Source organism: Saimiri boliviensis, chromosome 17, assembly GCF_048565385.1.
Source record: "Saimiri boliviensis isolate mSaiBol1 chromosome 17, mSaiBol1.pri, whole genome shotgun sequence".
Taxonomy (NCBI): Eukaryota; Metazoa; Chordata; class Mammalia; order Primates; family Cebidae; genus Saimiri; species Saimiri boliviensis.
In genome coordinates, this window is record NC_133465.1 from 43,794,602 (window position 1) to 43,820,304 (window position 25,703).

Genomic DNA, 25,703 nt, shown 5'->3' on the forward strand with positions numbered 1-25,703 from the left:
TAGGGGTGGGGCAGGAGAGAGCCGGCCGCTGATTGGGTGGGCCTGGTAAAGGCCTTGAGCTCAGACCGGCTGAGCACTGGGAGGAGGGTGGACCGAAGGTAAGACTCGGATCCCGCGCGATTGGCTGGGATACTAGGCGTTGATAGGATAGGGTGCCCGGGAGAACTAGGGAGAGGAGTTCGGGGTCGGGGCGCGGAAAGGCGGGAGGCGCCTGGCCGCCTTTGGAGCATTGCGCGGGGCACGATGGGACGCCCCCGGGAAGAGGCGGAGCTGGGTTCGACCGCTGTGGCTGCGGTTGGGTAAGCGCCGTCGCTCCGAGGGGCGTGATGAGCGAGGCTTTCGCGGGCCTGAGCGGGGGAGGGGGGACCGTTAAAGTCCTGCGGCCGCGCCCACAGGAAGCTGCTTTAAAGGCTACATCTACTTGGTACCCGGCTCTGCTGGGACGGATCCATAAGACCATGTGGCTCCACTTCCAATGTATAGCTGTGGAAACTGAAGCCCAGAGAGGGTATGGAACTTGTCCAAGGTCACACACCCGGTTAGTGGCTTTGTAGCGAATGGGCTCAAGCTCTCCTGACTGCCCTTGTCCCTAAAAAGAGCTTCCTCTCTGAAGAGTCCCTAAGCCTGCTTATATAGGGCTTAAGACCCGTGCTGTGATAAGGTCTGACTTGCTTAGGGTGGGCTAAGGGGTTCCTCCTTTTAGACCCCCATCCGTAGCTACCAGGTGCTTAACAGAATGGAAATGTTTCAACCTCCAGAAGTGTCCCTGTAAAGGCCCAATTTCAAACCAGAAAGAATGTGTGTACAGGCATAAAGGATGGTGTTTCTTGACCTGCTTAAGTTCTGAACCCTGGAAGAAAGTCATGAATGCCTCCCCCCCCCCCCCATAGAGTCTTGCTCTGTCGCCAGTCTGGAGTGCAGGGCGTAGTTTCGCTCACTGCAACCTCCGCCTCCTGGGTTCAAGGGTTCAAGCGATTCTTCCGCATTAGCCTCTCGAGTGGCTGGAACCACAGGCGTGTGCCACCACGCCCATCTAATTTTTGTATTTTTAGTAGAAATGGGGTTTCACCATGTTAGCCAGGATGGTCTTGAACTCTTGACCTCGTAATCCGCCCACCTCGGCCTCCCATAGTGCTGGGATTACAGGCGTGAGCCACCGCACCTGGCCATGAATGCCTTTTTTAAGCAAAATGCGTATTTTTAAAAATATGGTCCAGGAGCGGTGCCAGCACTTGGGGAGGCCAAGGTGGTTGATCACGAGGTCAAGAGATTAGAGACCATCATGGCCAACATGGTGAAACCCTGTCTCTACTAAAATACAGAAAATTAGCTGGGCCTTGTGGCACACACCTGTAGTCCCAGCTTCTCGGGATGCTAAGGCAGGAGAATCACTTGAACCTGGGAGGCGGAAGTTGCCGTGAGCCGAGATGGCACCACTGCACTCCAGCCTGGTGACAGAGCAAGACCCCGTTTCAAAAAAAGAAAAAAATATATATGCATACAGTGTCTTGACTTTCTTTGACATTGGTAAGTGGGCTCCAGGTTAAGAATTTCCTAGACTGGGAGCGGTGACTCACCCCTGTAATTGCAGGACTTTGGGAAGATCGCTTGAGCCCAGGAGTTCAATGCTAACCTGGACAACACAGCAAGATCCTATCTCTCTTTAAAAAAAAGATTTTTAAAATGATAAAGGAAAAGTGTAATAATAGGGCCAGGTGTGGTGGCTCATGTCTATAATCCCAGCCCTTTGGAAGGCCGAAGAGTTCAAGACTAGTCTGGCCTATGCAGTGAAACCTCGTCTCTACTAAAAATAAAAAAAATTAGCCGAGTGTGGTGGCACTCACTTCTATTCCCAGCTACTTGGGAAGGTGAGACAGGAGAATTGCCTGAACCTGGGAGGCAAAGGTTGTAGCGAGCCCAAGACTGTGCCACTGCACTTCAATCTGGGTGACAGAGCAAGACTCTATCTCAAAAAAAGAAAAAATAAAGAATTTCCTGAATTGTCTCATTTTCATACTACTGATGTAAGGGTAATTGGGTGTCACTGGTTCACAGAGCTCTTTACCATATGGCTTGAGCTTGTGAGATAATTGCCTTGCACTAGTCACACTGGGAAAACCTAGGAGGAAGTCTGACCTTGCTGAAGGGTTTCACCAAGAATTAGGAAAGCTTGGCCAACTTTTCAATAAAAGAGGAGGAAGTGTTTTTTCTTTGCTACAGATATATCTTTGCAAGTTTTGAATCTAGAAGTGTAGGGACACCATTTCTTACACAATACTGTGACTAGTGTATTTCCCATGGCTTAGTAGTTCCCCTAACCCCAGCATTTTACTTCATTTATTAACTGTGGAAGAATTGCCCCGTGTGTATAACTGTTAGAAATCAGTGAAGATTGGGCCAGGCATGGTGGCTCACACCTGTAATCCCAACACTTTGGGAGCCTGAGGCAGGTGGATCACCTGAGGTCAGGAGTTGGAGACCAGCCTGGCCAACACGGTGAAACCCCGTCTCTACTAAAATACAAAATTGGCCGGGTGTGGTGGCGGGTAACTGTAATCCCAGCTGCTTGGGAGGCTGAGGCAGGAGAATAGCTTGAACCCAGGAGGTGGAGGTTGCAATGAGCCGAGATTGCGCCACTACACTGAAGCCTGGATGTCCATCTTAAAAAAAGAAAAAAGAAATCAGTGAAGACTGGCCACTCACGGTGGCTCACGCTTATAATCCCAACACTTTGGGAGGCCAAGGCAAGTGGATCACTTGAGGCCAGGAGTTCAAGAACAATCTGGGCAACATGGCAAAACCCTGTCTCTACAAAAAATTCAAAAATGAGGCAGGTGTGGTGGTGTGTGCCTGTAGTCCTAGCTACTCGGGAGTCTGAGGCATGAGAATCACTTCAACCCAGGAGGCAGAAGTTGCAGTGAGCCAAGATGATGCCACTGCACTCTAGCCTGGGCAACAGTGAGACTATACCCCCCACCCACCTAAAAAAAAAAGGTCAATGGAGATTAAGTGAGATGACATCCATGAAAATCCTGGTATTGTCTTTATGTGAGTGTATTGTCTTTATGTGAGTTACCCACACTACAAATTATACATAATTTGCTTCACTCAAGCTAACTTTCCCCTGCTCTCCAGCAGTTTTGTGGGCCACCTCTGTCTCAACATTAGTCATGATAATACCAGTAAGGAAAATGGATTTTTAAAGCAACTGAAACAAGATCAAAAGCCTGTCTCAATTTTTTTTTTTTTTTTTGAGATGGAGTCTCACTCTGTCACCTGGGCTGGAGTGCGGTGACAATCTCAGCTCACTGCAAACTCCACCTCCCGGGTTCAAGCAGTTCTCCTACCTCAGCCTCCCAAGTAGCTAGGATTACGGTTGCTTACCACCACACCCAGCTAATTTTTTATTTTTTTGTATTTGAGACAAGGTTTTACTATGTTGGCCAGGCTCGTTTCAAACTCCTGACCTCAATTGATTCGCCTGCCTTGGCCTCTCAAAGTGCTAGGATTACAGTCATGAGCCACCACTCCCAACCTATACACTTTTTTTTTTTTTTTTTTTTTTTTGAGACGGAGTTTCGCTCTTGTTACCCAGGCTGGAGTGCAATGGCGCGATCTCGGCTCACCGCAACCTCCGCCTCCTGGGCTCAGGCAATTCTCCTACCTCAGCCTCCTGAGTAGCTGGGATTACAGGCATGCGCCACCACGCCCAGCTAGTTTTTTGTATTTTTAGTAGAGACGGGGTTTCACCATGTTGACCAGGATGGTCTCGATCCCTCGACCTCGTGATCCACCCGCCTCAGCCTCCCAAAGTGCTGAGATTACAGGCTTGAGCCACCGCGCCCGGCCCAACCTATACACTTTTTAAAAATTAGCCAGGCATGGTGGCATATACTTCAGGAGGCTGAGGCAGAAGAATCGCTTGAACCTGGGAGGCGGAGGTTGCAGTGAGCCAAGATCGTGCCACTGTACTCCAGCCTGGGCGACAGAGCGAAACTCAATCTCAAGTTAAAAAAAAAAAAAAAACTATCTTGGGGAAAATATGTCAATATTTTAATGGTGGATATAATTTGAGGTTGCAGGTGGTTTCTGTTTAACTCGTTTTCAAAATTTCTACAGTGAGGAACACATATCACTTTGATAATTTGAGAAAGAGGAAAGCAGCCACACGCAGTAGCTCATGCCTATAATCTCAACACTTTGGGAGGCTGAGTCAGGCGGATTGTTGAGCTCAGGAGTTAAGTAAGAGACAGCCTGGGCAAAGTGATGAGACCACATCTCTACAAAAAATACAAAAATTAGCTGGGTGTGGTGGCGTGTCTTTGTAGTTCCAGCTTGCATCCAGGAGGTAGAGGCTGCAGTAAGCTGAGATTGTGACACTGCACTCCAGTGAGACTCTGTCTAAGAAACACCTGATGTAATCCCATGCATAGTTCAAGAAAATGCAACTTGAAGTCCCTTGTGTAATCCTCCCCATGCTACTAAACCATGTGGCTGCCAACTCCTCCCACTTGGGAAACACTGCAAAGTGGCATCACTACCCATTCCACAGTGGAAGCCAGAAATCTAGTAGGCACCAGTGGATGCTTCCCTCTTCTTTCAATCAATCACCAAGTTCTTCATGCCACTGCATTCCAGTCCGAGTGACAAAGCGAGATCCTGTCTCAAAGGAAAAAAAAGGATCGGGTGCAGTGGCTCATGCCTGTAATCCCAGAACTGTGAGGTGGGTGGATCATGAGATCAGAAGAATGAGACCATCCTGGCCAACATGGTAAAACCCCATGTCTACTAAAAAAACACATATGGTTGAGTGTGGTGGCACATGCATGTAATCCCAGCTAGTAGCTAGTAGCTGGGATTACAGGTGCGTGTCACTATGCCCAGCTAATTTTTGTACTTTAAGTAGAGACAGGGTTTCACCATATTGGCCAGGCTGGTCTCAAACTCCTGACCTCATGATCTGCCTGCCTTGGCCTCCTAAGGTGCTGGGATTACAGGGATGAGCCACCGCACCTGGTGATATTTCTGTTTTAAATGGAAACCAAAATATACCCATGTATCATTTCTTGTTAACTGCAAAAACTGTACTCGTAATAATTTTATTTATTTGTTGAGATATAGGTTCTTGCTCTTTTGCCTATGCTGGAATAAAATAGCATGATCTTGGCTCACTGTAGCTTCAGCCTCCTGGGCTCAAACAATCCTTCAGCCTTAGCTTCCCAAGAAGCTGGAACTAGTGTGAGCCATTGCACCTGGCTAATTCTGTTTATTTTTTTGTAGAGGCAGGGTCTCCCTATGTTGCCCAGACAGGTCTTGAACTCCTGGACTCAAGTGATCCTCCTGCCTCAGCCTCCTAGGGTTCTGGGATTATAGATATGATAATCTTTTAAGACCTTTCCTTTTTTTTTTTTTTTTTTTTTTGAGACAGAGTATTGCTCTTGTTGCCCAGGCTGTAGTGCTGTGGTGGGGCCTTGGCTCACTGCAACCTCCACCTCCTGGGTTCAAGTGATTCTACTGCCTCAGCCTCTCTAGTGGATGGGATTACAGACATACATCACCACACCTGGCTAATTTTTGCATTTTTTTTAGAGACTGGGTTTTGCCATGTTGCCCAGGCTGGTCTCGAACTCCTGGCCTCAAGTGATTTACCCGCCTTGGTCTTCCAGAGTGCTGGGATTACAGGTGTGAGCCACTGTGTCTGCCCTGACATAATTCTTTTGTGGGGAGGCTGCCCTGTGCATTTCAGAAGGTCTAGCAGCATTTCTGGCCCCTGTCCACCAAGTTCCACCAGGTCCTCTCCCACCAAATCATGGTGGGACAATCAAAAAATGTCTCCAGATGTTAAAAAATGTCTCCTAGGTGGCCGGGCGCGGTGGCTTAAGCCTGTAATCCCAGCACTTTGGGAGGCTAAGGCGGGTGGATCACGAGGTCGAGAGATCGAGACCATCCCGGTCAACATGGTGAAACCCCGTCTCTACTAAAAATACAAAAAATCAGCTGGGCATGGTGGCGCGTGCCTGTAATCCCAGCTACTCGGGAGGCTGAGACAGGAGAATTGCCTGAACCCAGGAGGCGGAGGTTGCGGTGAGCCGAGATCGCGCCATTGCACTCCAGCCTGGGTAACAAGAGTGAAACTCCGTCTAAAAAAAAAAAAAAAAAAAAAGGCCAGGCGCGGTGGCTCAAGCCTGTAATCCCAGCACTTTGGGAGGCCAAGGCGGGTGGATCACGAGGTCAAGAGATCGAGAACATCCTGGTCAACATGGTGAAACCCTGTCTCTACTAAAAATACAAAAAATTAGCTGGGCATGGTGGCATGTGCCTGTAATCCCAGCTACTCAGGAGGCTGAGGCAGGAGAATTGCCTGAGCCCAGGAGGTGGAGGTTGCGGTGAGCCGAGATCGCGCCATTGCACTCCAGCCTGGGTAACAAGAGCGAAACTCCGTCTCAAAAAAAAAAAAAAAAAAAAAAGTGTCTCCTAGGAAGGGGGTGAATTCTTTCCCAAACCCTCCCCACAATTAAGAACCACATTTATAGCTCCTCGAGGTTAGAAGCCATGTCATATAAATTCCTGTGTTCCCTGCCTAGCTCATGGTAAGCATTTTTATTGTCCAAACAATATCATTGCTTCAAGAAAATAATAAGCCTTATTTTTTTTATTATTATTTTTTTGAGATAGTGTCTTGCTCCATCATCCAGGCTGGAGTGCAGTGACGTGATCCCACTATAGCCTTGAACTTCCCGCTCAAGTGATCCTCCCACCACAGCCTCCTCAGTAGCTGGGACTACAGGTGTATGCCACCATACCTGGCTAATCTTTTTGTTGGGGGGTTGGTATTTTTTGTAGAGATGGGGTTTTGTCTGTTGCCCAGGCTGGTCTCAAACTCCTGGGCTTAACCGAATCTCCCAAAGTGCTGGTATTATAGGTATGAGCCACCGAATCCAGCCTGATATCTTTAAAGCACTTATTCTTTGTATTGTTTAAGGGTCTTTACATATAGCAACTCACGTAATCTTCCCAGCAACCCTCCGAGTTAGGTACTCCTATTGTGCCTGTTTTGCAGTCAAGAAACTAAGGTTCAAGGAGTTTAGGTTAGTTGCCTACAGTCACCCAGCTGGAAGAAGTGACACCTGGGATCTGAACAGTAACCCAAGTAGTCTGGCTACAGATTGTGAGCTCTCAGTCATTTTACTGTTTACTGCTTTTAAATACAAAGAAAAGAATTAACTCATGACACTGCTTTCAGAAGGCCTGATGTTAATCTGTCTGCCCACAGAATTTGAATAGACAAACATATGGTAAAAATAAAATTTCCTGGCCAGGCACAGTAGCTCACGCCTGTAATCCCAGCACTTTGGGAGGCTGAGGTGGGTAGATTGCCTGAGGTCAGTAGTTGGAGACCAGCTGACCATCATGGAGAAACCCCGTCTCTCCGGGTTTCACCATGTTGACCAGGATGGTCTCGATCTCTCGACCTCGCAATCCACCCGCCTCGGCCTCCCAAATTGCTGGGATTACAGGCGTGAGCCACTGCGCCCTGAAAAAATATTTTTAAGCTGATGGTGGCTAAACTGCTTTAAAAGTTTTATTTGGAAGTAGAACTAGCTTTAAAATGGGGTTCAAGAGGTTGCCATTAGCTTTTTCTTGCTGTTCAAAGTTTGTTTTTTGTTTTTTTTTTTTTTTCTTTGAGACAGAGTCTCGCTCTGTGGTCTAGGCTGGAGGCAGTGGCATGATCTTGGGTCACTGCATCCTCCGCCTCCCTGGTTCAAGCAATTCTCTGCCTCAGCCTCCCAAGTAGCTGGGATTATAGGCATCCACCACCACGCTTGGCTAATTTTTTGTATTTTCAGTAGAGATGGGGTTTCACCATCTTGGCCAGGTTGGTCTTGAAGTCCTGACCTCATGATCCACTCCCTCTCAGCCTCCCAAAGTGCTGGGATTACAGGCGTGAGCCACCGTGCCTGCCTGTTCAAAGTTTTAAATTGTATTCTTGGTTTTTAAAAGACTGACAGTGTTTATTATTATTAAAATAAGCTGTGTTGCTTATGTTGCAGTAGAATAATGAGAACTGAATTTTTAAGTTCTATGAAGCAGCTAGCATTGAAGTTTTATTTTTGTTATCGCTCTTCTCACCATTCTGCTCTACTGGATAATAGAGAACACTCTTTTTCCTTCATTTTTTAAATAAAATTAAGGTTATATTTAAAAAGTAGCCATGTAGAGACTCAAAAATAAATGAAGAAGCTAGGCACTGTAGCATGGGCATGTGGTCCCAGCTACTCTGGAAGCTGAGGTGGGAGGTTCACTTGAGCCCTGGAATTTCATGCCAGCCTGTGCAACATCATGAGACCCCATTTAATAAATGAATGAATGACTAAGTTTTGCTCAAATGTTATTACTAGGTACTATGAGTGACTTCCATGTGTTTTAAAAAGTCAGTGTGTTTCACAGAAGCAGAAACAAAAATACTGAACATCTTTGCTCTCAAAAACAAAGTAGCATTACAGATTTCTTTTTGTTAGATGATTTGCTGTATATAAGAATATTTAAGTAGGCTGTGAAATATTTATTAATATAGATGTGAATATCAAAAAATGTTTCTAAGGTATTATGTCATGATGCATCAACTAGTTCTTCCATGTAAAATAATTTTAGTGCAATATAAAGATGTAGAAATTTAAAATATGATTTGAATTGTTATCCTTTATATTAAGAAAATGGTTTAAAATGTAACAATTCCAAAAAAAAAAAAAAAAAGAAACCCCGTCTCTACTAAAAATACAAAATTAGCCAGGCATGGTGGCGCATGCCTGTAATCCCAGCTACTTGGGAGGTTGAGGCAGGAGAATCGCTTGAACCCAGGAGGTGGAGGTTGCCGTGAGCCGAGACTGTGCCATTGGACTCCAGTCTGGCAACAAAAGCGAAACTCCATCTCAAACAAATAAATAAATAAATAATAAAAAACCTAAAATTTCCGGGCCGGGCACGGTGGCTCACGCCTATAATCCCAGCCTATAATCCCAGCACTTTGGGAAGCCGAGGTGGGTGGATCACGAGGTCAAGAGATCGAGACCATCTTGGTCAGCAAGGTGAAACCCTGTCTCTTCTAAAAACAGAAAAATTAGCCGGGCATGGTGGTGCACGCCTGTATTCCCAGCTACTCGGGAGGCTGAGGCAGGAGAATTGCTTGAACCCAGGAGGCGGAGGTTCCGGTGAGCCGAGATTGTGCCATTGCACTCCAGCCTGGGTAACAACAGCGAAACACCGTCTCAAAGAAAAAAAAAATTTCCCATTCTGCCACAAAAGATGATACAGTATAGCAAAACGTGTTTCTGTGTTGCTGAAATCTAAGTTGTTTGAATGGTTGCATCCTAGTCTATCAAAAGGATAGACAGTAAACTAAGGTAACCAGTCCCTTGTTATTGGACATATGGGTTGTTGCTGTTATTTTATTTGAAACATAACTTTTTGAAATATTATTTACATGCAATAAAGTACATAATTTTAAGAGTGCAGTTTGGTAAGTTTTGACAAATCTATAAACCTGTGCTACCACTAACACATTCAAGATACTGACCATCTCATCACCTTTGTTCCTTTCTGTGGTAGATAATGTCCTGGAACTGGCTGTTACCAGCTCGGGAGCCAAATATGTACATCTCTTCCCAAATCTACGTTAGAAACATCATATTAGAAGCTCAAAGTTGGTCATGGTGTGAGTATTTACACCACAGAAAGCAGTAAGTACCACAAATCCGAGCTTCCTTCTTTTTCTTTCTTTTTTTTTCCTTTTCTTTATTTTTTTCCTTCTTTTCTTTCTTTTCTTTTCCTTCCTTCCTTCCTTCCCTCCCTCCCTCCCTCCTTCCTTCCTTTCATTCTTTGTTTCTCCTTTCCTTCCATTTCCCTTTCCCTTTCCTTTCTTTGTTGAGAACCAATTTAGCAGCATCATAACTTATACTCCTTTGCAGTCAACCCCCTCCATCCTACAGCCACAGTCTACTTTTGGATATTATTTTATTTTGTATTCTCCAGAATATTATATAAGTAAAATCATAACTGTGTGTACTCTTTGGTGCTTCTTTTGCTCAGTGTATTTTTGCAATTCATCACGTTGTTACACATATTAGTAGTTCATTCCTTTTCATCATTTTCCATTGCATGGGTGTCCCAGACATTTCTTCATTCATCTGGTGATGGACATTTGGGTTATTTCCATTTGGGGACTATTAGAAATAAACTTGTCATGAACATTTATGTGCCAGTCATTGAATGAACAAGTTTGAATTATTCTTGGATAAGTAACTAGGAGTAGAGTTCCTGGGTCATATGTTAAGCTTATATTTTTATGCAAGGAGCTGCTAACCTGTTTTCCAAAGTGGTTTGAGACAGGGTTTTTGCTGTGTTGCCCAGCCTGGACTGCAGTGGCCTACAGCCTCAACCTCACCACTCAGTCTTCTCACCTCAGCACCCCAAGTAGCTGGGACCCCTAGTACATGCTATCACACCTGGCTAATTTTATTTTTTGTAGAGACAGGGTCTCACTATGTTGCTCAGGCTGGTCTCAAACTCCTGGGCTCAAGTGATCCTCTCATCTTGCCCTCCCAAAGTGCTGGGAATACAGGTGTGAACCAATGCACCCAGCCAGTCTTTTTAGCTTTAGACATTCTAGTGGGTGTATGTATAGTGTTATCTCATTGTGTTTATTTTTAAATTGCCTTTATTTTGGTATAACTTATATTCCAAGACATGTAGGTTTTAAGTTTATATGCTAATCTGATCACCCTCACAATCAAGACAGTGAACATTTCTATCACCCCCAAAAGTTATTTCGTGACTTCCAAATGATTCTCCTCCTCCACCTCCTTCTTCAGGAAACCACCTATCTGTCCTCTGTCATTATAGATTGGATTTGTCTTTTGTTTTTTTTTTTCTTTTTTGAGACAGGGTCTCACTTTGTCACTCAGGCTGGAGTGCAGTGGTGAAATCTCAACTCACTGCAACCTCTACTTACTGGCTCAAACAATCCCCCCACCTCAGCCACCTGAGTGGCTGAAACTACAGGAATGTGCCACCATACCCGGCTCTTTTTTTTTTTTTTTTTTTTTTTTTTTTTTTATAGAGACAGGGTTTCATCATGCTGGACAGGATGGTCTCAATCTCCTGACCTCATGATCTACCCACCTCAGCCTCTGTGCCTGGCCTTTTTTTTCTTCCCCTGAGATGGAGTTTTGCTCTTGTTGCCCAGCCTGGAATGCAATGGCTCGATCTCGGCTCACCACAACCTCTGCCTCCTGGATTCAAGTGATTCTCCTGTCTCAGCCTCCCAAGTAGCTGGGATTACAGGAATGCACCATCATGCCCGGCTAATTTTGTATTTTTAGTAGAGACAAGGTTTCTCTATGTTGGTCAGGCTGGTCTCGAACTCACGACCTCAGGTGATCTGCAGGCGTTAGCCTCCCAAACTGCTGGGATTACAGGACTGAGCCAGCGCGCCCAGCCCATTTTTGTATTTTTTGTAGAGACAGGGTTTTGCTATATTGCCCAGGCTGGTCACAAACCCTGGACTGAAATGATCCTTCTGCCTCAGTCTTCCAAAAGTGCTAGAATTACAGGCATGAGCCACCATGCCTGGCCAGTTTTGTCTCTCTTTTTTTTTTTTTTGAGATGGAGTCTCATACTGTCACCTGGGCTGGAATGTGCTGGGATTATAGGCATGAGCCACTGTGCCCGGTCCAGATTTGTCTTTTCTAGATTTTTGTATAAATAAAATCATAAAACATGTACCATTTTTATGTCGTCATTTGCTTAACTTGAGATTCATCCAATTATTCCATATATCAACAGTTTGTTCCTTTTTCTTGCTGAGTAAGAAGACTGTTGTGGGAATATGCCAGAATTGGTTTAGTCATTCTGTTTATTGACATTTGGATTGTGTCTGGGGCTGCTATGAATTAATGCATTTTTGAATGTTTTTGTGTCTTTGGCTGGACGTGTTCTTGCTTTTTTTTTTTTTTTTTTTTTTTGAAACAAAGTCTTAACTCTTGTCACCCAGGCTGGAGTGCAGTGGTGTGTTCTTAGCTCACTGAAACCTCTGCCTTCCAGGTTCGAGCAGTTCTTCTGCCTCAGCCTCCTGAGTAGCTGGGGTTACAGGCACATGCCACCATGCCCAGCTAATTTTTTGTATTTTTTGGGGGCGGGTACTGGGATGCAGTCTTGGCTCTGTTACCCAGGATGGAGTGCAGTGGCACTATCTCAGCTCACTACAACCTCCGCCTCCCAAGTTCAAGTGATTCTCCTGCCTCAGCCTCCCAAGTAGCTGGGATTACAGATGTCCACCACCACGCCTGGCTAATTTGTATTTTTAGTAGAGATGAGGTTTTGCCATGTTGGCCAGGCTGGTCTCGAACTCCTAATCTCAGGTGATCTGCCTGCCTTAGCCACCCAGAGTGCTGGGATTATAGGCGTGAGCCACTGTGCCCAGCTTTCTTGTTTTTTTTTCCTATGGAGATGGCCCAGCTGGTCTTGAACTCCTGACCTTAAATGATCTGCCAGCCTCAGCCTCCCAAAGTGCTGGGATTACAGGAGTGAACCACTGCATCCAGCCTGGGCATGTGCTTTTATTTATCTTATTTCCACCTAGGAGTAGAAATGCTAGGTCATATGGTAGGCATGTATTTATAAGAAACTGCCAAACCTTTTTCCAAAGTTGCTATATTACTGTACGTTTCTACCACAGATGTTTGAGAGTTTTAGTTGCTCCACATTCTCATAAACACTTGATATTGTCAGTCTTTTTAATTTTAGCCATTCTAGTCATGGTATTTCATTATGGTTTAAATTTGCATTTCTATGATGACTTAATGATGTTGAACAGTTTTTACTAGCTTTTTTTTTTTTTTTTTTTTAAAGACAGGGTTTCACCATGTTGGTCAGGCTGGTCTTGAACTCCTGACCTCAGGTGATCTGCCCACCTTAGCCTCCAAAGTGCTTGGATTACGGGCGTGAGCCACCATGCCTGGCCCGTTTTTTTACTAGTTTATTGGCCATTCATCTATCTTATTTTGTGAAGCATCTGTTTAAATATTTTGCCCATTAAAAAAAATTGATCTGGGCTGGGTGCAGTGGCTCACATCTGTAATCCCAGCACTTTGGAAATCCAAGGTGGATGGATCACCAGAGGTCTGGAGTTTGAGATCAGCCTAGCCAACATGGCAAAACCTGATCTCTACTAAAAGTACAAAAATTAGCCAGGGGTGGTGGTGCACCTGTAAGCCCAGCTATGGCATCTAGAACAGGACAAAACAAAATCTCAACTTTAAATAGAGGATATATTTTCTCAGAGCTATAACAATGTTGTGTCAATGAAGTAAGAACAGGTTCTTTTTTTTTTTTTTGAGACGGAGTTTCGCTCTTGTTACCCAGGCTGGAGTGCAATGGCGCGATCTCGGCTCACCGCAACCTCCGCCTCCTGGGCTCAGGCAATTCTCCTGCCTCAGCCTCCTGAGTAGCTGGGATTACAGGCACGCGCCACCATGCCCAGCTAATTTTTTGTATTTTTAGTAGAGACGGGGTTTCACCACGTTGACCAGGACGGTCTCGATCTCTCAACCTCGTGATCCACCCGCCTCAGCCTCCCAAAGTGCTGGGATTACAGGCTTGAGCCACCGCGCCCGGCTAGAACAGGTTCTTTTTAAAAAAAAACATTGGAGCCGGGCGCGGTGGGTCACACCTGTAATCCAAGCACTTTGGAGGCCAAGGCAGGTGGATCACCTGAGGTCGGGAGTTCAAGACCAACCTGACCAACATGGTGAAACCCCGTCTTAAAAAAAAAGAAAGAAAGAAAAAAAGAACATTGGAGAATAGAACATCTAAAATATGATAACCATTAACTTTAATCAATGAGTTGGAAGATAAAATTGAGAAAATCGCTTTTTAAAAGAACCCCAAAAGCTGGAAAAAAATTTTTTAAAGCTAAAGGGCCCAGTAAGACTAATATTCAATTAAGAAGCATTATACCAGCACTTTGGGAGGCCGAGGCAGGTGGATCATGAGGTCAAAAGATCGAGACCATCCTGATGAACATGGTGAAACCCCGTCTCTACTAAAAATACAAAAAATTAGCTGGGCATGGTGGCGCGTGCCTGTAATCCCAGCTACTCAGGAGACTGAGACAGGAGAATTGCCTGAACCCGGGAGGCAGAGGTTGCGGTGAGCCGAGATCGCGCCATTGCACTCCAGCCTGGGTAACAAGAGCGAAACTCCGTCTCAAAAAAAAAAAAAAAGAAGCATTACAGAGGGCTGGCTGGGTGCAGTGGCTCATGCCTGTAATCTCAGCACTTTGGGAGGCTGAGGTAGGCGGATCATGAGGTCAGGAGTTTGAGACCAGCCTGACCAACATGGTGAAACCCCATCTCTGCTAAAAATACAAAAACTAGCCAAGCACGGTGGTGCACACCTGTATTTCCAACTGCTTAGGAGCTAAAGCAAGAGAATCACTTGAACCCGGGAGGCGGAGATTGCAGTAAGCCAGATCGCACCACTGCACTTCAGCATGGGTGACAGAGTGAGACTCTGTCTCAAAAAAATAAATAAATAAGCATTACAGAGATATGGAACATAGAGAAATGGAGGGAAAGCAATCATTGAAGGAAAAACTTAAAGAAATCATCTCAGACCTGAATGGCCTAGATTTCTAAAATGAAAGGCCCACTGAGTACACAACATAATGGATGAAAATGTTCATTCAAAGACATATCATGCAGTTTCAGATCAATGAGTTAACAGAAGATCCTAAAACCTTCTAGAGAGAAAAAGCTGGTCACATTCAAAGGAACAGCAATGAAAATGGCATCATGCTTCTTATTAGCCATGCTGAAGGATAATGTAGGAGTGCTTTCCAGTGATTTGTGATATAAATTACTTAAGGCCGGGTGTGGCGGCTCATGCGCGTAATCCCAGCACTTTGGGAGGCTGAGGTGGATGGATTGCCTGAGGTCAGGAGGTCGAGACCAGCCTGGCCAACATGGTGAAACCCCATCTCTACTAAAAATACAAAAATTAGCCAGGCAAGGGGGCAGGAACCTGTAATCCCAGCTACTCCAGAGGCTGAGGCAGGAGAATCGCGTGAACCTGGGAGGCAGAGGTTGCCATGAGCCAAGATCATACCATTGCACTCCAGCCTGGGCAACAAGAGTGAGACTTCATCTCAAAAATAAAATAAATAACTTATTTAAATTGTGAATTCAGTAGAGTAAGCATGTTTTCAAGCCAAGTGTAGTGACTCTATAATCTCAAGCCTTTGGGAGGCCACGGCCAATGGATCACTTGAGCCTGAGGAGTTCAAGACTAGCTTAGGCAACATGGTGAAACCCCATCTCTACCAAAAAAAAAAAAAAAAAGGGCGTGCGATTGGAGTCCCAGCTACTTGGGAGGCTGAGCACGGAGGATCACCTGAGCCCAGGGAGATCGAGGCTGCAGTGAGCCATGATCATGATCATGCCACTGCACTCCAACATAGGTGATAGAGTGAGACCCTCTCTCAAAAAAATAATAAAAAAACATGTTTTCAGATATGTGACATCTTATTTCCTATCGATGTACCCTTTGTCAGGAAACTACTAGAGGACGTGGTGCACCAGAATAAGAATAAACCCAGAAACAGGAAGACATGATCCAGGCAACAGGATATTTCAATATAGGTGAGAAATAAGAAAGTCTCTAAGATGATAATGAAGGGAAATCCTAGGGTGATAGCTGGCCTGGCTGCAGGCCTAGGGAACAATCAGTAAGGCTGGAGCCAGAGGACAGAAGCCTCCAGGAGGGAGATACCCAAGAAAGAAAATGCAATGAATACAGGAAAAATCTGCACTTTTAGTGAATGATAGAGAATAAATTCATGATTGGAACATTGAAAACTAAGCAGATAAATCCTAATTTTGTGTTTATGTATAATTGACTCCATGAGTTTGTTTTTGTTTTTTTTGAGACGGAGTTTCGCTCTTGTTACCCAGGCTGGAGTGCAATGGCGTGATCTTGGCTCACCGCAACCTCCGCCTCCTGGGTTCAGGTAATTCTGCCTCAGCCTCCTGAGTAGCTGGGATTACAGACACGCGCCACCATGCCCAGCTAATTGTTTGTATTTTTAGTAGAGACGGGGTTTCACCATGTTGACCAGGATGGTCTCGATCTCTTGACCTCGTGATCCACCCGCCTCAGCCTCCCAGAGTGCTGGGATTACAGGCTTGAGCCACCGCGCCCGGCCTTTTTTTTTTTTTTTTTTTTTTTTTGAGATGGAGATTTGCTCTTGTTGCCCAGGCTGGAGTGCAGTGGCGCAATCTCTGCTCACAGCAACCTCCGCCTCCCGGGTTCAAGTGATTCTCCTGCCTCAGCCTCCTGAGTAGTTGGGATTACAGGTGCACCACCACACCTGGCTAATTTTGTATTTTTAGTGGAGATGGGGTTTCTCCATATTGGTCAGTCTGGTCTCAAATTCTCGACCTCAGGTGGTCTGCCCGCCTTGGCCTCCCAAAGTGCTAGGGTTACAAGCGTGAGCCACCATGCCTGGCCCAAGATTTTTTTAAACTAACAAAGAAAACGTAATCATAGTAGGCTAAATTTTGCAGCTGTGGATAATACTTACAAAGGCATAAACAGAGTATATCAATTTCCACCAACCCCAGCATAACATGGGCTTTCCTTGGTCCAAGGTGGCTTCTTCCTTTCTAACCATCCTGCCTGCGCTCCATCCTGCATGAGTCCTCTTTGTTCCAGCTATCCTGGGTTTCTTTTGGTTAACTAGAAATTGATGAGTGAAATTTAGTTAATAAATTGAAGCATTAAATTAATAAATGTTTGAATTAAAATGTTTTTTTTTTGAGACGGCGTTTCGCTCTTGTTACCCAGGCTGGAGAGCAATGGCACGATCTCGGCTCACCGCAACCTCCGCCTCCTGGGCTCAGGCAATTCTCCTGCCTCAGCCTCCTGAGTAGCTGGGATTACAGGCACGTGCCACCATGCCCAGCTAATTTTTTGTATTTTTAGTAGAGACGGGGTTTCACCATGTTGACCAGGATGGTCTCAATCTCTGGACCTTGTGATCCACCCGCCTCAGCCTCCCAAAGTGCTGGGATTACAGGCTTGAGCCACCACGCCCGGCTGAATTAAAATGTTAGTCTGGGCATGGTGACTCATGCCTTTAGTCTCAGATATTCAGGAGGCTGAGGTGGGAGGATCGATTAAGCCCAAGAGGTGGAGGCTGCAGTGAGCGATTATTGTGCCACGGCAATCTAGCCTGCATGACAGTGGGAGACCCTGTCTCAAAAAAAAAAAAAAAAAAGCCGGGCACAAGGCTCACACCGGTAACCCAGTGTTTTGGGAGGCTGAGGTGGGCAAATCATTTGAAGTCAGTTCAAGACCAGCCTGAACAACATGTTGAAACCCCATCTCTACTAAAAATACAAAAAAGTTAGCGAAACGTGATGGTGAGTGCCTGTAATCCCCGCTACTTGGGGGAGCCAAGGCAGGAGAATTGCTTCAACCCAGGAGGCAGAAGTTGTAATGAGCTGAAATCATGCCACTGCACTCCAGCCTGGGCAACAGAGAGAGACTCGGTCTCAAAAAAAGTCCATAAGAAAATGGGTCTAGGCCGGGCGCAGTGGCTCAAGCCTGTAATCCCAGCACTTTGGGAGGCCGAGACGGGTGGATCACGAGGTCAAGAGATCGAGACCATCCTGGTCAACATGGTGAAACCCCATCTCTACTAAAAAAATGCTAAAAATTAGCTGGGCATGGTGGCGTGTGCCTGTAATCCCAGCCACTCAGGAGGCTGAGGCAGGAGAATTGCCTGAACCCAGGAGGCGGAGGTTGCAGTGAGCCAAGATTGCGCCATTGCACTCCAGCCTGGGTAACAAGAGTGAAACTCCGTCTCAAAAAAAAAAAAAAAAAAAGAAAAGAAAATGGGTCTAAGCAAAACAGCTGTAGACAAATGCATATATACATACATGTGTGTACAGGTGTATACATACATGTGCATGTATAGATGTTTGTACGTGTATGCATGCGTGTTCCTGTGTACATGTATATACATATGTGTGTGTATACATGGGACAGTGGAAGAGATGATAAAAACATCAACCACAGTACAGACCACAAGGATGTGGTAGTGCTGTGTAAGTGACTGAATGTTATATAACCAGCTCAACCTCCCAAGTAGCTGGGACCACAGACACACATCACCATACTTGGCTAATTTTGTTTTGAAAGGGTCTGGCTCCATCCCCACGCTGGAGTGCAGTGGTGTGATCTTGGCTCACTGCAACCTCCGCCTCCTGGGTTCAAGTATTTCTCCTGCCTCTGCCTCCCGAGTAGCTGGGATTACAGGCACGCACTACCACTCCAAGCTAGTTTTTTCTATTTTTAGTAGAGATGGGGTTTCACCATCTTGGCCAGGCTGGTCTCAAACTCCTGAACTCAGATGATCCACCCGCCCCCATCTCCGCAGTGCTGGGATTACAGGCTGAGTCACTGTGCCCAGCCAACCCTGTGGCTAATTTTTAAATTATCCATAGAAATGAGGTTGTGCTGTGCTGCCCAGGTTGGTCTTGAACTCTTGGGCTCAAGCAGGCAATCATCCCACCTTGGCCTCCCAATGTGCTGGGATTGCAGGCATGAGCTGCCATCACCGGTGGTGATTTTTCAAGAAAAGCCATTAATCTGGATTTTTATTTAAAATACTTTGAGTTTTAAAAGCTGGCATGTAAATTTTCAAGCAGATTGAGGATTTGTGACCTTCCCACATACTGGCCACATGAGAAAACATAAATAAATAAATAAAATTTCAAATAGATTTTGAAAGCATTGTATAGGTCAAGAAAAAATGCAAGTTTGCAACCTCTGGGGTGTCATACTGTGGAACATTTAGAGTAGTCACTGACCTCTCTGTGGAAGAATTGTGTCTAGTTCTACTCAGAGCTAATAAGAGGTTGTGGTAATGGGTGCTAAATCACATACCTATCTGGGCAGAAGCTCTGCCCTCCTGTACTTAGGTAATGTTTCATATTTTGCAGGCAGAGAGGAAATGGCCCAAAATGAACCATTACATTCTCCATGGTGGTATGTCAGGGCTGGTTGCAGTGAGCTGAGATCGCACCACTGTACTCCAGCCTGGGTGACAGAGCAAGACTCCATCTCAAAAAGAAAGAAATTAAGAGACAAGTATGCTTTGGTGATTCTGCTCTGGCGGGTTTGAGGAGGAGGCAGAATGATCTTTTCTGGAAGTGGTATTGGGAATTTGGTGTAAAGCTGAGAACTCCACATTGCCATAAATGGTGTGATCTTGCTCCAAACAGCTTCATTCACTCCCAGGCTTCATAAACCTAACACGGGAATTTCCAGCTGAAATAAACTTACGACTTTTACATCGGCTCCCTGGAGTAGGTCAGGTTTTTAGAGGGTATTTCATACTCTCATTAGGAGGTGGTTTGAACCCTTGGGTCCTATTAAGAAAGCAGTAACACTTGTTATTACTAATAATATCTTAGTAGTGTTCCTATAATGCTTTATAACTTACAAAAGACTTTTTATTTATATTCTTCTCATTTTGCTCCCTGGTAACTATGAGATAGCTGTTGTTATTCCCACTTTGCAGATAAGGAATCTGATGTTCTCCCATTGTTTTTTAGTTAGCGTTCTGAATATTTTTACCTTTTTAGGAGAATGGAGTGTTTCCCAGGCTGGTCCTGAACTCCTGGGCTCAAGTGATCTTTCCGTCTCTGCCTCCCTAAGTGCTAGGATTACAGATGTGAGCCACCATGCCTGGCCAAGTTTTGAATCTTTAACAAGACCCCAGTTCTTGCCTGTCTGGCCTTGGTCTACCTCTCCAGACCCCTCTTGTACCACTTTCCCAAGAGCTTTCTTTATTTCTGTTATCCTGTGTTTCTTTTTTTTTTTTTTTTTTTTTGAGATGGAGTCTTGATCTTGTCGCCCAGGCTGCAGTGCCGTGGCACGATCTTGGCTCACTGCAACCTCTGCCTCCTAGGTTCAAGCTATTCTCCTGCCTCAGCCTCCTGAGTAGCTGAGGCTACAGGCATGCACCAGCACACCTGGCTAAATTTTTTGTATTTTTAGTAGAGCCAGGGTTTTGCCATTTGGGCCAGGCTGGTCTCAAATCCTGACAGGTGATCAATCCATCTGCCTCGGCCTCCTAAAGTGTTGAGATTACAGGCATGAGCCACTGCACCTGGCTATTTTTTTTTTTTTTTTTTTTTGAGACAGGGTCTCGTTCAATCGCCCAAGCTGAAGTGCAGTTGCTAGATCACATCTCATGTAGCCTCAACTTCCTGGACTCAAGTGATCCTCCTTCCTCAGCCTCCCAAGTAGTTGGGACTATGGGCGCATGCCACCACACCTAGTTAATTTTTTTTTTTCAGTAGAGACTGGGTCTCACTATGTTACCCAGGTTGGTCTTGAACTCCTGGGCTCAAGTGATCCTCCCACCTCAGCCTCACAAACTGCTGGGATCACAGGTGTGAGCTACTGCACCCAGCCTCTCCTGGATTTCTTTTGCTTTTTGTTTTGAGACAGAGTTTCGATCTTGTTGTCTAGGCTGGAGTGCAATGGCACAGTCTTGGCTCACTGCAACCTCCGCCTCCTGGGTACAAGCAATTTTTGCCTCAGCCTCCAGAGTAGCTGGGATTACAGGCGCCTGCCACCACACCCAGCTAATTTTTTTGTAATTTTAGTAGAGATGGGGTTTCACCATGTTGGCCAGGCTGGTCTCAAACTCAGGACCTCAGGTCATCTGCCCAACTTGGCCTCCCAAAGTGGTGGGATCACAGGCGTTAGCCACCGCGCCCAGCCCTCTTTTGCTTTCTTAAATAGGTCTGTTTCTTTCTAGCTACAGGCCCATTGCACATGCTGTTTCTTCTAATAAGTACACTTTTTCCTCCTCTTTGCCCGGCTGGCAACTATGCGTCTTTCAGGTTTCAGTTTAACATTTCTTCCAGGGAGACTTTCCTGAACCTTCAGACTACTTTGAACTGCCTGGTATAGCATTCTAAACTTCCCACTCCAGAATTGGCACACTTAAAATTACTCATTCGGTATCTGTTGTCCCTGCTAAATCGTAAGCTCCATTAGGGCAGAGACCAAGTCTACCTTACTTGATACTGTAGCTTCAATGCCTAGTATAATAAGCATTTCCTTTTGCACTAAAAGCTTTTGCAACTACTGTCTGCCATCTGAATCCCATAGCTATTGAACAAATCCATCAGAACCTTGCCTTGATTACTGCACTCAGGTTTAATGTATTGGGGCTTTTCTGACAAGGTTCTTCGATAACCAAAGTCTTTAGATCAGCGGCCAAAATGCACACCTGTCACATCAAATAGCAGCTTGTGAGGTTGGAACACAGTGCCACTGTATTATTTGATAATTACTAGAAAAGGCTGGTCCTCTTCTCACCAGCCTTCTGTTGTTTCTGTGATGCTCCTATACCAATGAGAATCTTTGCCAGCATCTTACTGGGGATAGCCAAGGGTGGATCCCAGAGAGTAGGGACATTTAGATTATTCCCGTCTCAGGTCTTTCCTGGGTTTAGTGCACACTTGGGTCATTTCTGGATGGATGGCACATTTGTTTTCTTTGTTGAAAGCAGTGAGGTGTAGACCAAGTTAATGGGAGCAAGCCTAGGAGTCAGGATGACAACACAGTTGCTCCGGCTGGCATGGCAGGCAGCAGGTAAGCAAGCCCCAGTGGGAGGAACATGTGGCCTCATTCAACAGCGTCAGCAAGCTGAGGTCCCCACACATTGGGAATCTATGAGAAGAGCACTGTCATCCCCCCTTTTTTCAAACCAGTCACATCTCACCAGAATCTTTGTGAAATTCATCATCATATAACTTCCTGAATCTAGTTAATGGTGATATTAACCAAAATTATAGCTCAACACCCAGGCAACAGTTTATAGGATTGCAAGTGTTAGTTCCAAATATAGTGCAGTTCACATCTCCAGTGAGGAAAGAACACTAAGTGGATTCATTACATGAGCCATTTAAACTAATTGAGCCAGGAGCTTAAAGCCACATTCTTCAAATGTGTGCACTCCACAAAACTGGCATTTAACATCAGGAAGTCAGGCTGGAAAACATTCATGAACCAATGGCTCTAAGCAAGAAACACTTCTCAAGGTATGCATTTGCCAGCTGTGACTGTTCACAAGTAGTCTTTGGGTATGAGCTTCATGACTTAGGGCACGGGTGAGCATGGCACGTTTAGCTTCATACAGCAAAGACTGAAAACGGTGCTAGTTACATGGTCAGACAAGTGAAGGAGGCACAGCTTATCTTCATTACTAAAAACACTCAAAATGACAGTTGGGTGCGGTGGCTTGCGCCTGTAATCCCAGTACTTTGGGAGTCCAGGTTGGGGGGGATCATCTGAGGTTCGAAGTTCAAGACCAGCCTGGCCAACATGGTGAAACACCATCTCAGCTAAAGATACAAAAAATTAGCCGGGCGTGGTGATATGCGCCTGTAATCGCAGCTAATTGGGAGGCTGAGGCAGGAGAATTGCTTGAACTTGGGAGGTGGAGGTTGCAGTGAGCCAAGATCATACCGTTGCACTCCAGCCTGAGCAATAAGAGTGAAACTCCATCTAAAAGAAAAAAAATAGATGAGTTTGTAAGAAGAGAGTCACTTTTTTTCCTTCAATTTTTGGAAAATGAATACGACATGTATTACGTTCATGAAAAAGAACACATTAAATGAATAGGGGTTAGTGATATTATGTTCTTTAATGAACAACAGTTAGGAGATTGGTAAAAATGTAACTTTTTTTTTTCGAGACAGGGCCTCACTCTGTTGCTCAGGCTCTGTAGTGCAGTGGCATGACTCACTGCAGCCCCCAACTCGTGGACTCAAGTGATCTCCCACCTCAGCCTCCCAAGAGTTAGGGCTACAGGTATGTACTACCACACCCAGCTACTTTTTTCAAGTTTTTGTAGGGACAGAGTCTCACCATGTTGCCCAGGCTATTACTTTCAGTAATACACAAAAAATATGCTTGCATATACTAGGTGTACTAGGTGTACCTTGGGGTGGTCCAATAGAACTTTACTGAGTGATGAATATGATTTATATCTATACTGTCAAATACAGTAGCCACTAGCCTTATGTGCCAAGCAATTTTTTTTTTTTTTTTTTTTTTTTTTTTGAGGCAGAGTCTTGCTCTGGTTCCCAGGCTGGAGTGCAGTGGTACAGAGTGCAACCTCTGCCTCCTGGGCTCAAGCAGTTCTGCCTCAGCCTCTCTAGTAGTTGGGATTACAGGCATGCACCACCATGCCTGGCTAATTTTTGTATTTTTAGTAGAGATGGAGTTTCACCATGTTGGCCAGGCTGGCCTTGAACTCAAGTGACTGCCTGCCTCAGCCTCACAAAGTTCTAGGATTACAGGCATGAGCCACTTAACTTCTTAACTTTAAAACTATAAGCTAATAAACATTAAGGAAGAAAATGTCCAAATTAGCACAAATAATGCAAGGTAATCAGTGCCATATTAAGAGTTGCCCAAAATTGCAGTATAATGTAATACACCTGTAAAATTTGTCAAATTGATGATGAAGGTTAAAGTTGGTTAGAGTGGGGGTAAGGGGATGTCTCAGAGGACCATACTGGTACTGCCAACCAAACCATGGCAAGGATTATTTTTTTCTTCTGGTAGTCATCTTCTGCTGTTAGCTGCTACAACCTCCCTGAGAAAGCACAGATCATAATAGTAAACTATGTTCATTCTCTGCTAATTCCTCCCCAGTGTTGGAAGCAGAGCTGAGTAGTGAAAGCTACAGCTGCCAGAGACTTGCAGTGGAGTCACGGGAGCAATCAGAGTTCTTTGTAAATGGCAGTAACAGGCCAGGCGTGGTGGCTTAACGCCTGTAATCCGAGCACTTTGGTAGGCCTGAGGTGGGCGGATCACGAGGTGGGAAGATCAAGACCATCCTAGCTAATGCAGTGAAACCCCGCCTCTACTAAAAATAAAAAAAAAATTAGCTGGGCCTGGTGGCCCGTGCCTGTAGGCCCTACTGCTTGGGAGGCAGAGGCGGGAGAATCACTTGAACCTGGGAGGCAGAGGTTGCAGTGAGCCGAGGTTGCACCACTGCAATCCAGCCTGGAGAGTGAGACTGTGTCTCAAAAACAAATCAAAAAAGTAATAAATGGCCGTAACAACTCACTTGACGTTCCTTCATCTGACATAGTCACCTATCATAATGTTGGCTATCAAACTGGTAGAACAACCAGTCCTCTGATTTGGTTTCCTAGGGAAGGCAGTTGTTTGGCCCAGTGTTTTGTTAACATCAAGGCTCTTATTCTTGCATTTGAAACCAAACACCTTAGTCACTTTGCTTGCATCAAGGTTGGCACAAGAAGGTATGATCCTTCTTGGGTGGGTATTTTGCATTGTCGCAAATAATCTTATTTATAAAAAACGAACTCCGAAATCCTAAAACTAGTATCTAGCAAAAGAAGAGATTCAATTCGATTGGGCAATTTATTACTCAGTCAAGAATAATGCTGTAAGTATAGATTCAGCAGTATAAACATTATTACCAAAAGCTTGCTTTTATTCATTTTAAATTATTTATTTATTTATTTATTTCTGAGACAGGGTCTTGCTCTGTACCCCGGGCTGGAGTGCAGTGGTGTGATCTCAGCTCACTGCAACCTCCACCTCCTGGGTCTGGGTTAAGCAATTCTCCTGCCTCATCCTCCCGAGTAGTGAAGATTGCTCACGACCATGCCCAGCTAATTGTTTTAATTTTTTTTAGTAGAGATGGGGTTTTACCATGTTGGCCAGGCTGGTCTTGAACTCAACCTCGTGATCCTCCCACCTCTGCCTCCCAAAGTGCTGGGATTACAGGTGTGAGCCACTGCTCCCAGCAATAAATTATTATTTTTTTTTTTTGAGAGGGAGTCTTGCTCTTTTATCTAGGCTGGAGTGCAGTGGTGTGATCTCAGTTCACTGCAGCCTTTGCCTCCTGGGTTCAAGTGATTCTCTTGCCTTAGCCTCCTGAGTAGCTGGGATTACAGGCATACACCACCACAGTGGCTAATTTTTGTGTTTTTAGTAGAGATGGGGTTTCGCCATGTTGGCTAGGCTGGTCTCAAACTCCTGACCTCAGGTGATTTACCTGCCTTGGCAACTGCTGGGATTATAGGCGTGAGCCATCTCACCCAGCCCACTTGCTTTTATTTTCATGACTTGCTAAAAAACAAAACCAAAAAATGTTAGCACTTACATGGGGCTTCATGACGTCTTTCTGGTAATTCTGGTACCTTTTGGTACCTATTTCTCCAAAACAGACTTTGAAGAATCTATTTAGAGCTATAGAACTCCTCTTAATCCTCACCAAATTGTACGAACACATTTATTCCTTGCTCCCTAAAGCCTGTCCTTAGAAATTGCAAGTTGAGAATTCACCCACCACTGCCCACTGTTCCAAAAGGCTTTACTGATTCTCAGTAATGAAAATTAATGTAAAACTCTCCATAGGAGGCATTAACATATTTGTGTTTCTTCCAAACCTTCTGATTTCCACTAAAATTTGTAACCAAAATGTATTAGGAAAAAAATCATTAACCTTTAATGCTATTATCTGGCTCACTCTAACTGTATGATCTTTTAATTGTGGAAACATGGCAGTTCCCTGGAAGACC

At 45.0% G+C, this 25,703-nt stretch overlaps 1 long non-coding RNA gene across 2 annotated transcripts; it reads left to right on the forward strand.

Moving 5' to 3' along the window:
• The first annotated feature begins 8 nt into the window (after window positions 1–8).
• Window positions 9–19,412, forward strand: LOC141581866 (uncharacterized). Of its 2 annotated transcripts, XR_012514655.1 has the most exons (4): window positions 9–299; window positions 9,607–9,737; window positions 15,608–15,695; window positions 19,062–19,412. It is a non-coding gene; the product is annotated as an uncharacterized LOC141581866 (long non-coding RNA). The 2 variants fall into 2 exon arrangements; XR_012514654.1 differs by lacking the exon at window positions 19,062–19,412 and having other exon boundaries at window positions 15,608–16,268.
• Window positions 19,413–25,703: the final 6,291 nt, after the last annotated feature.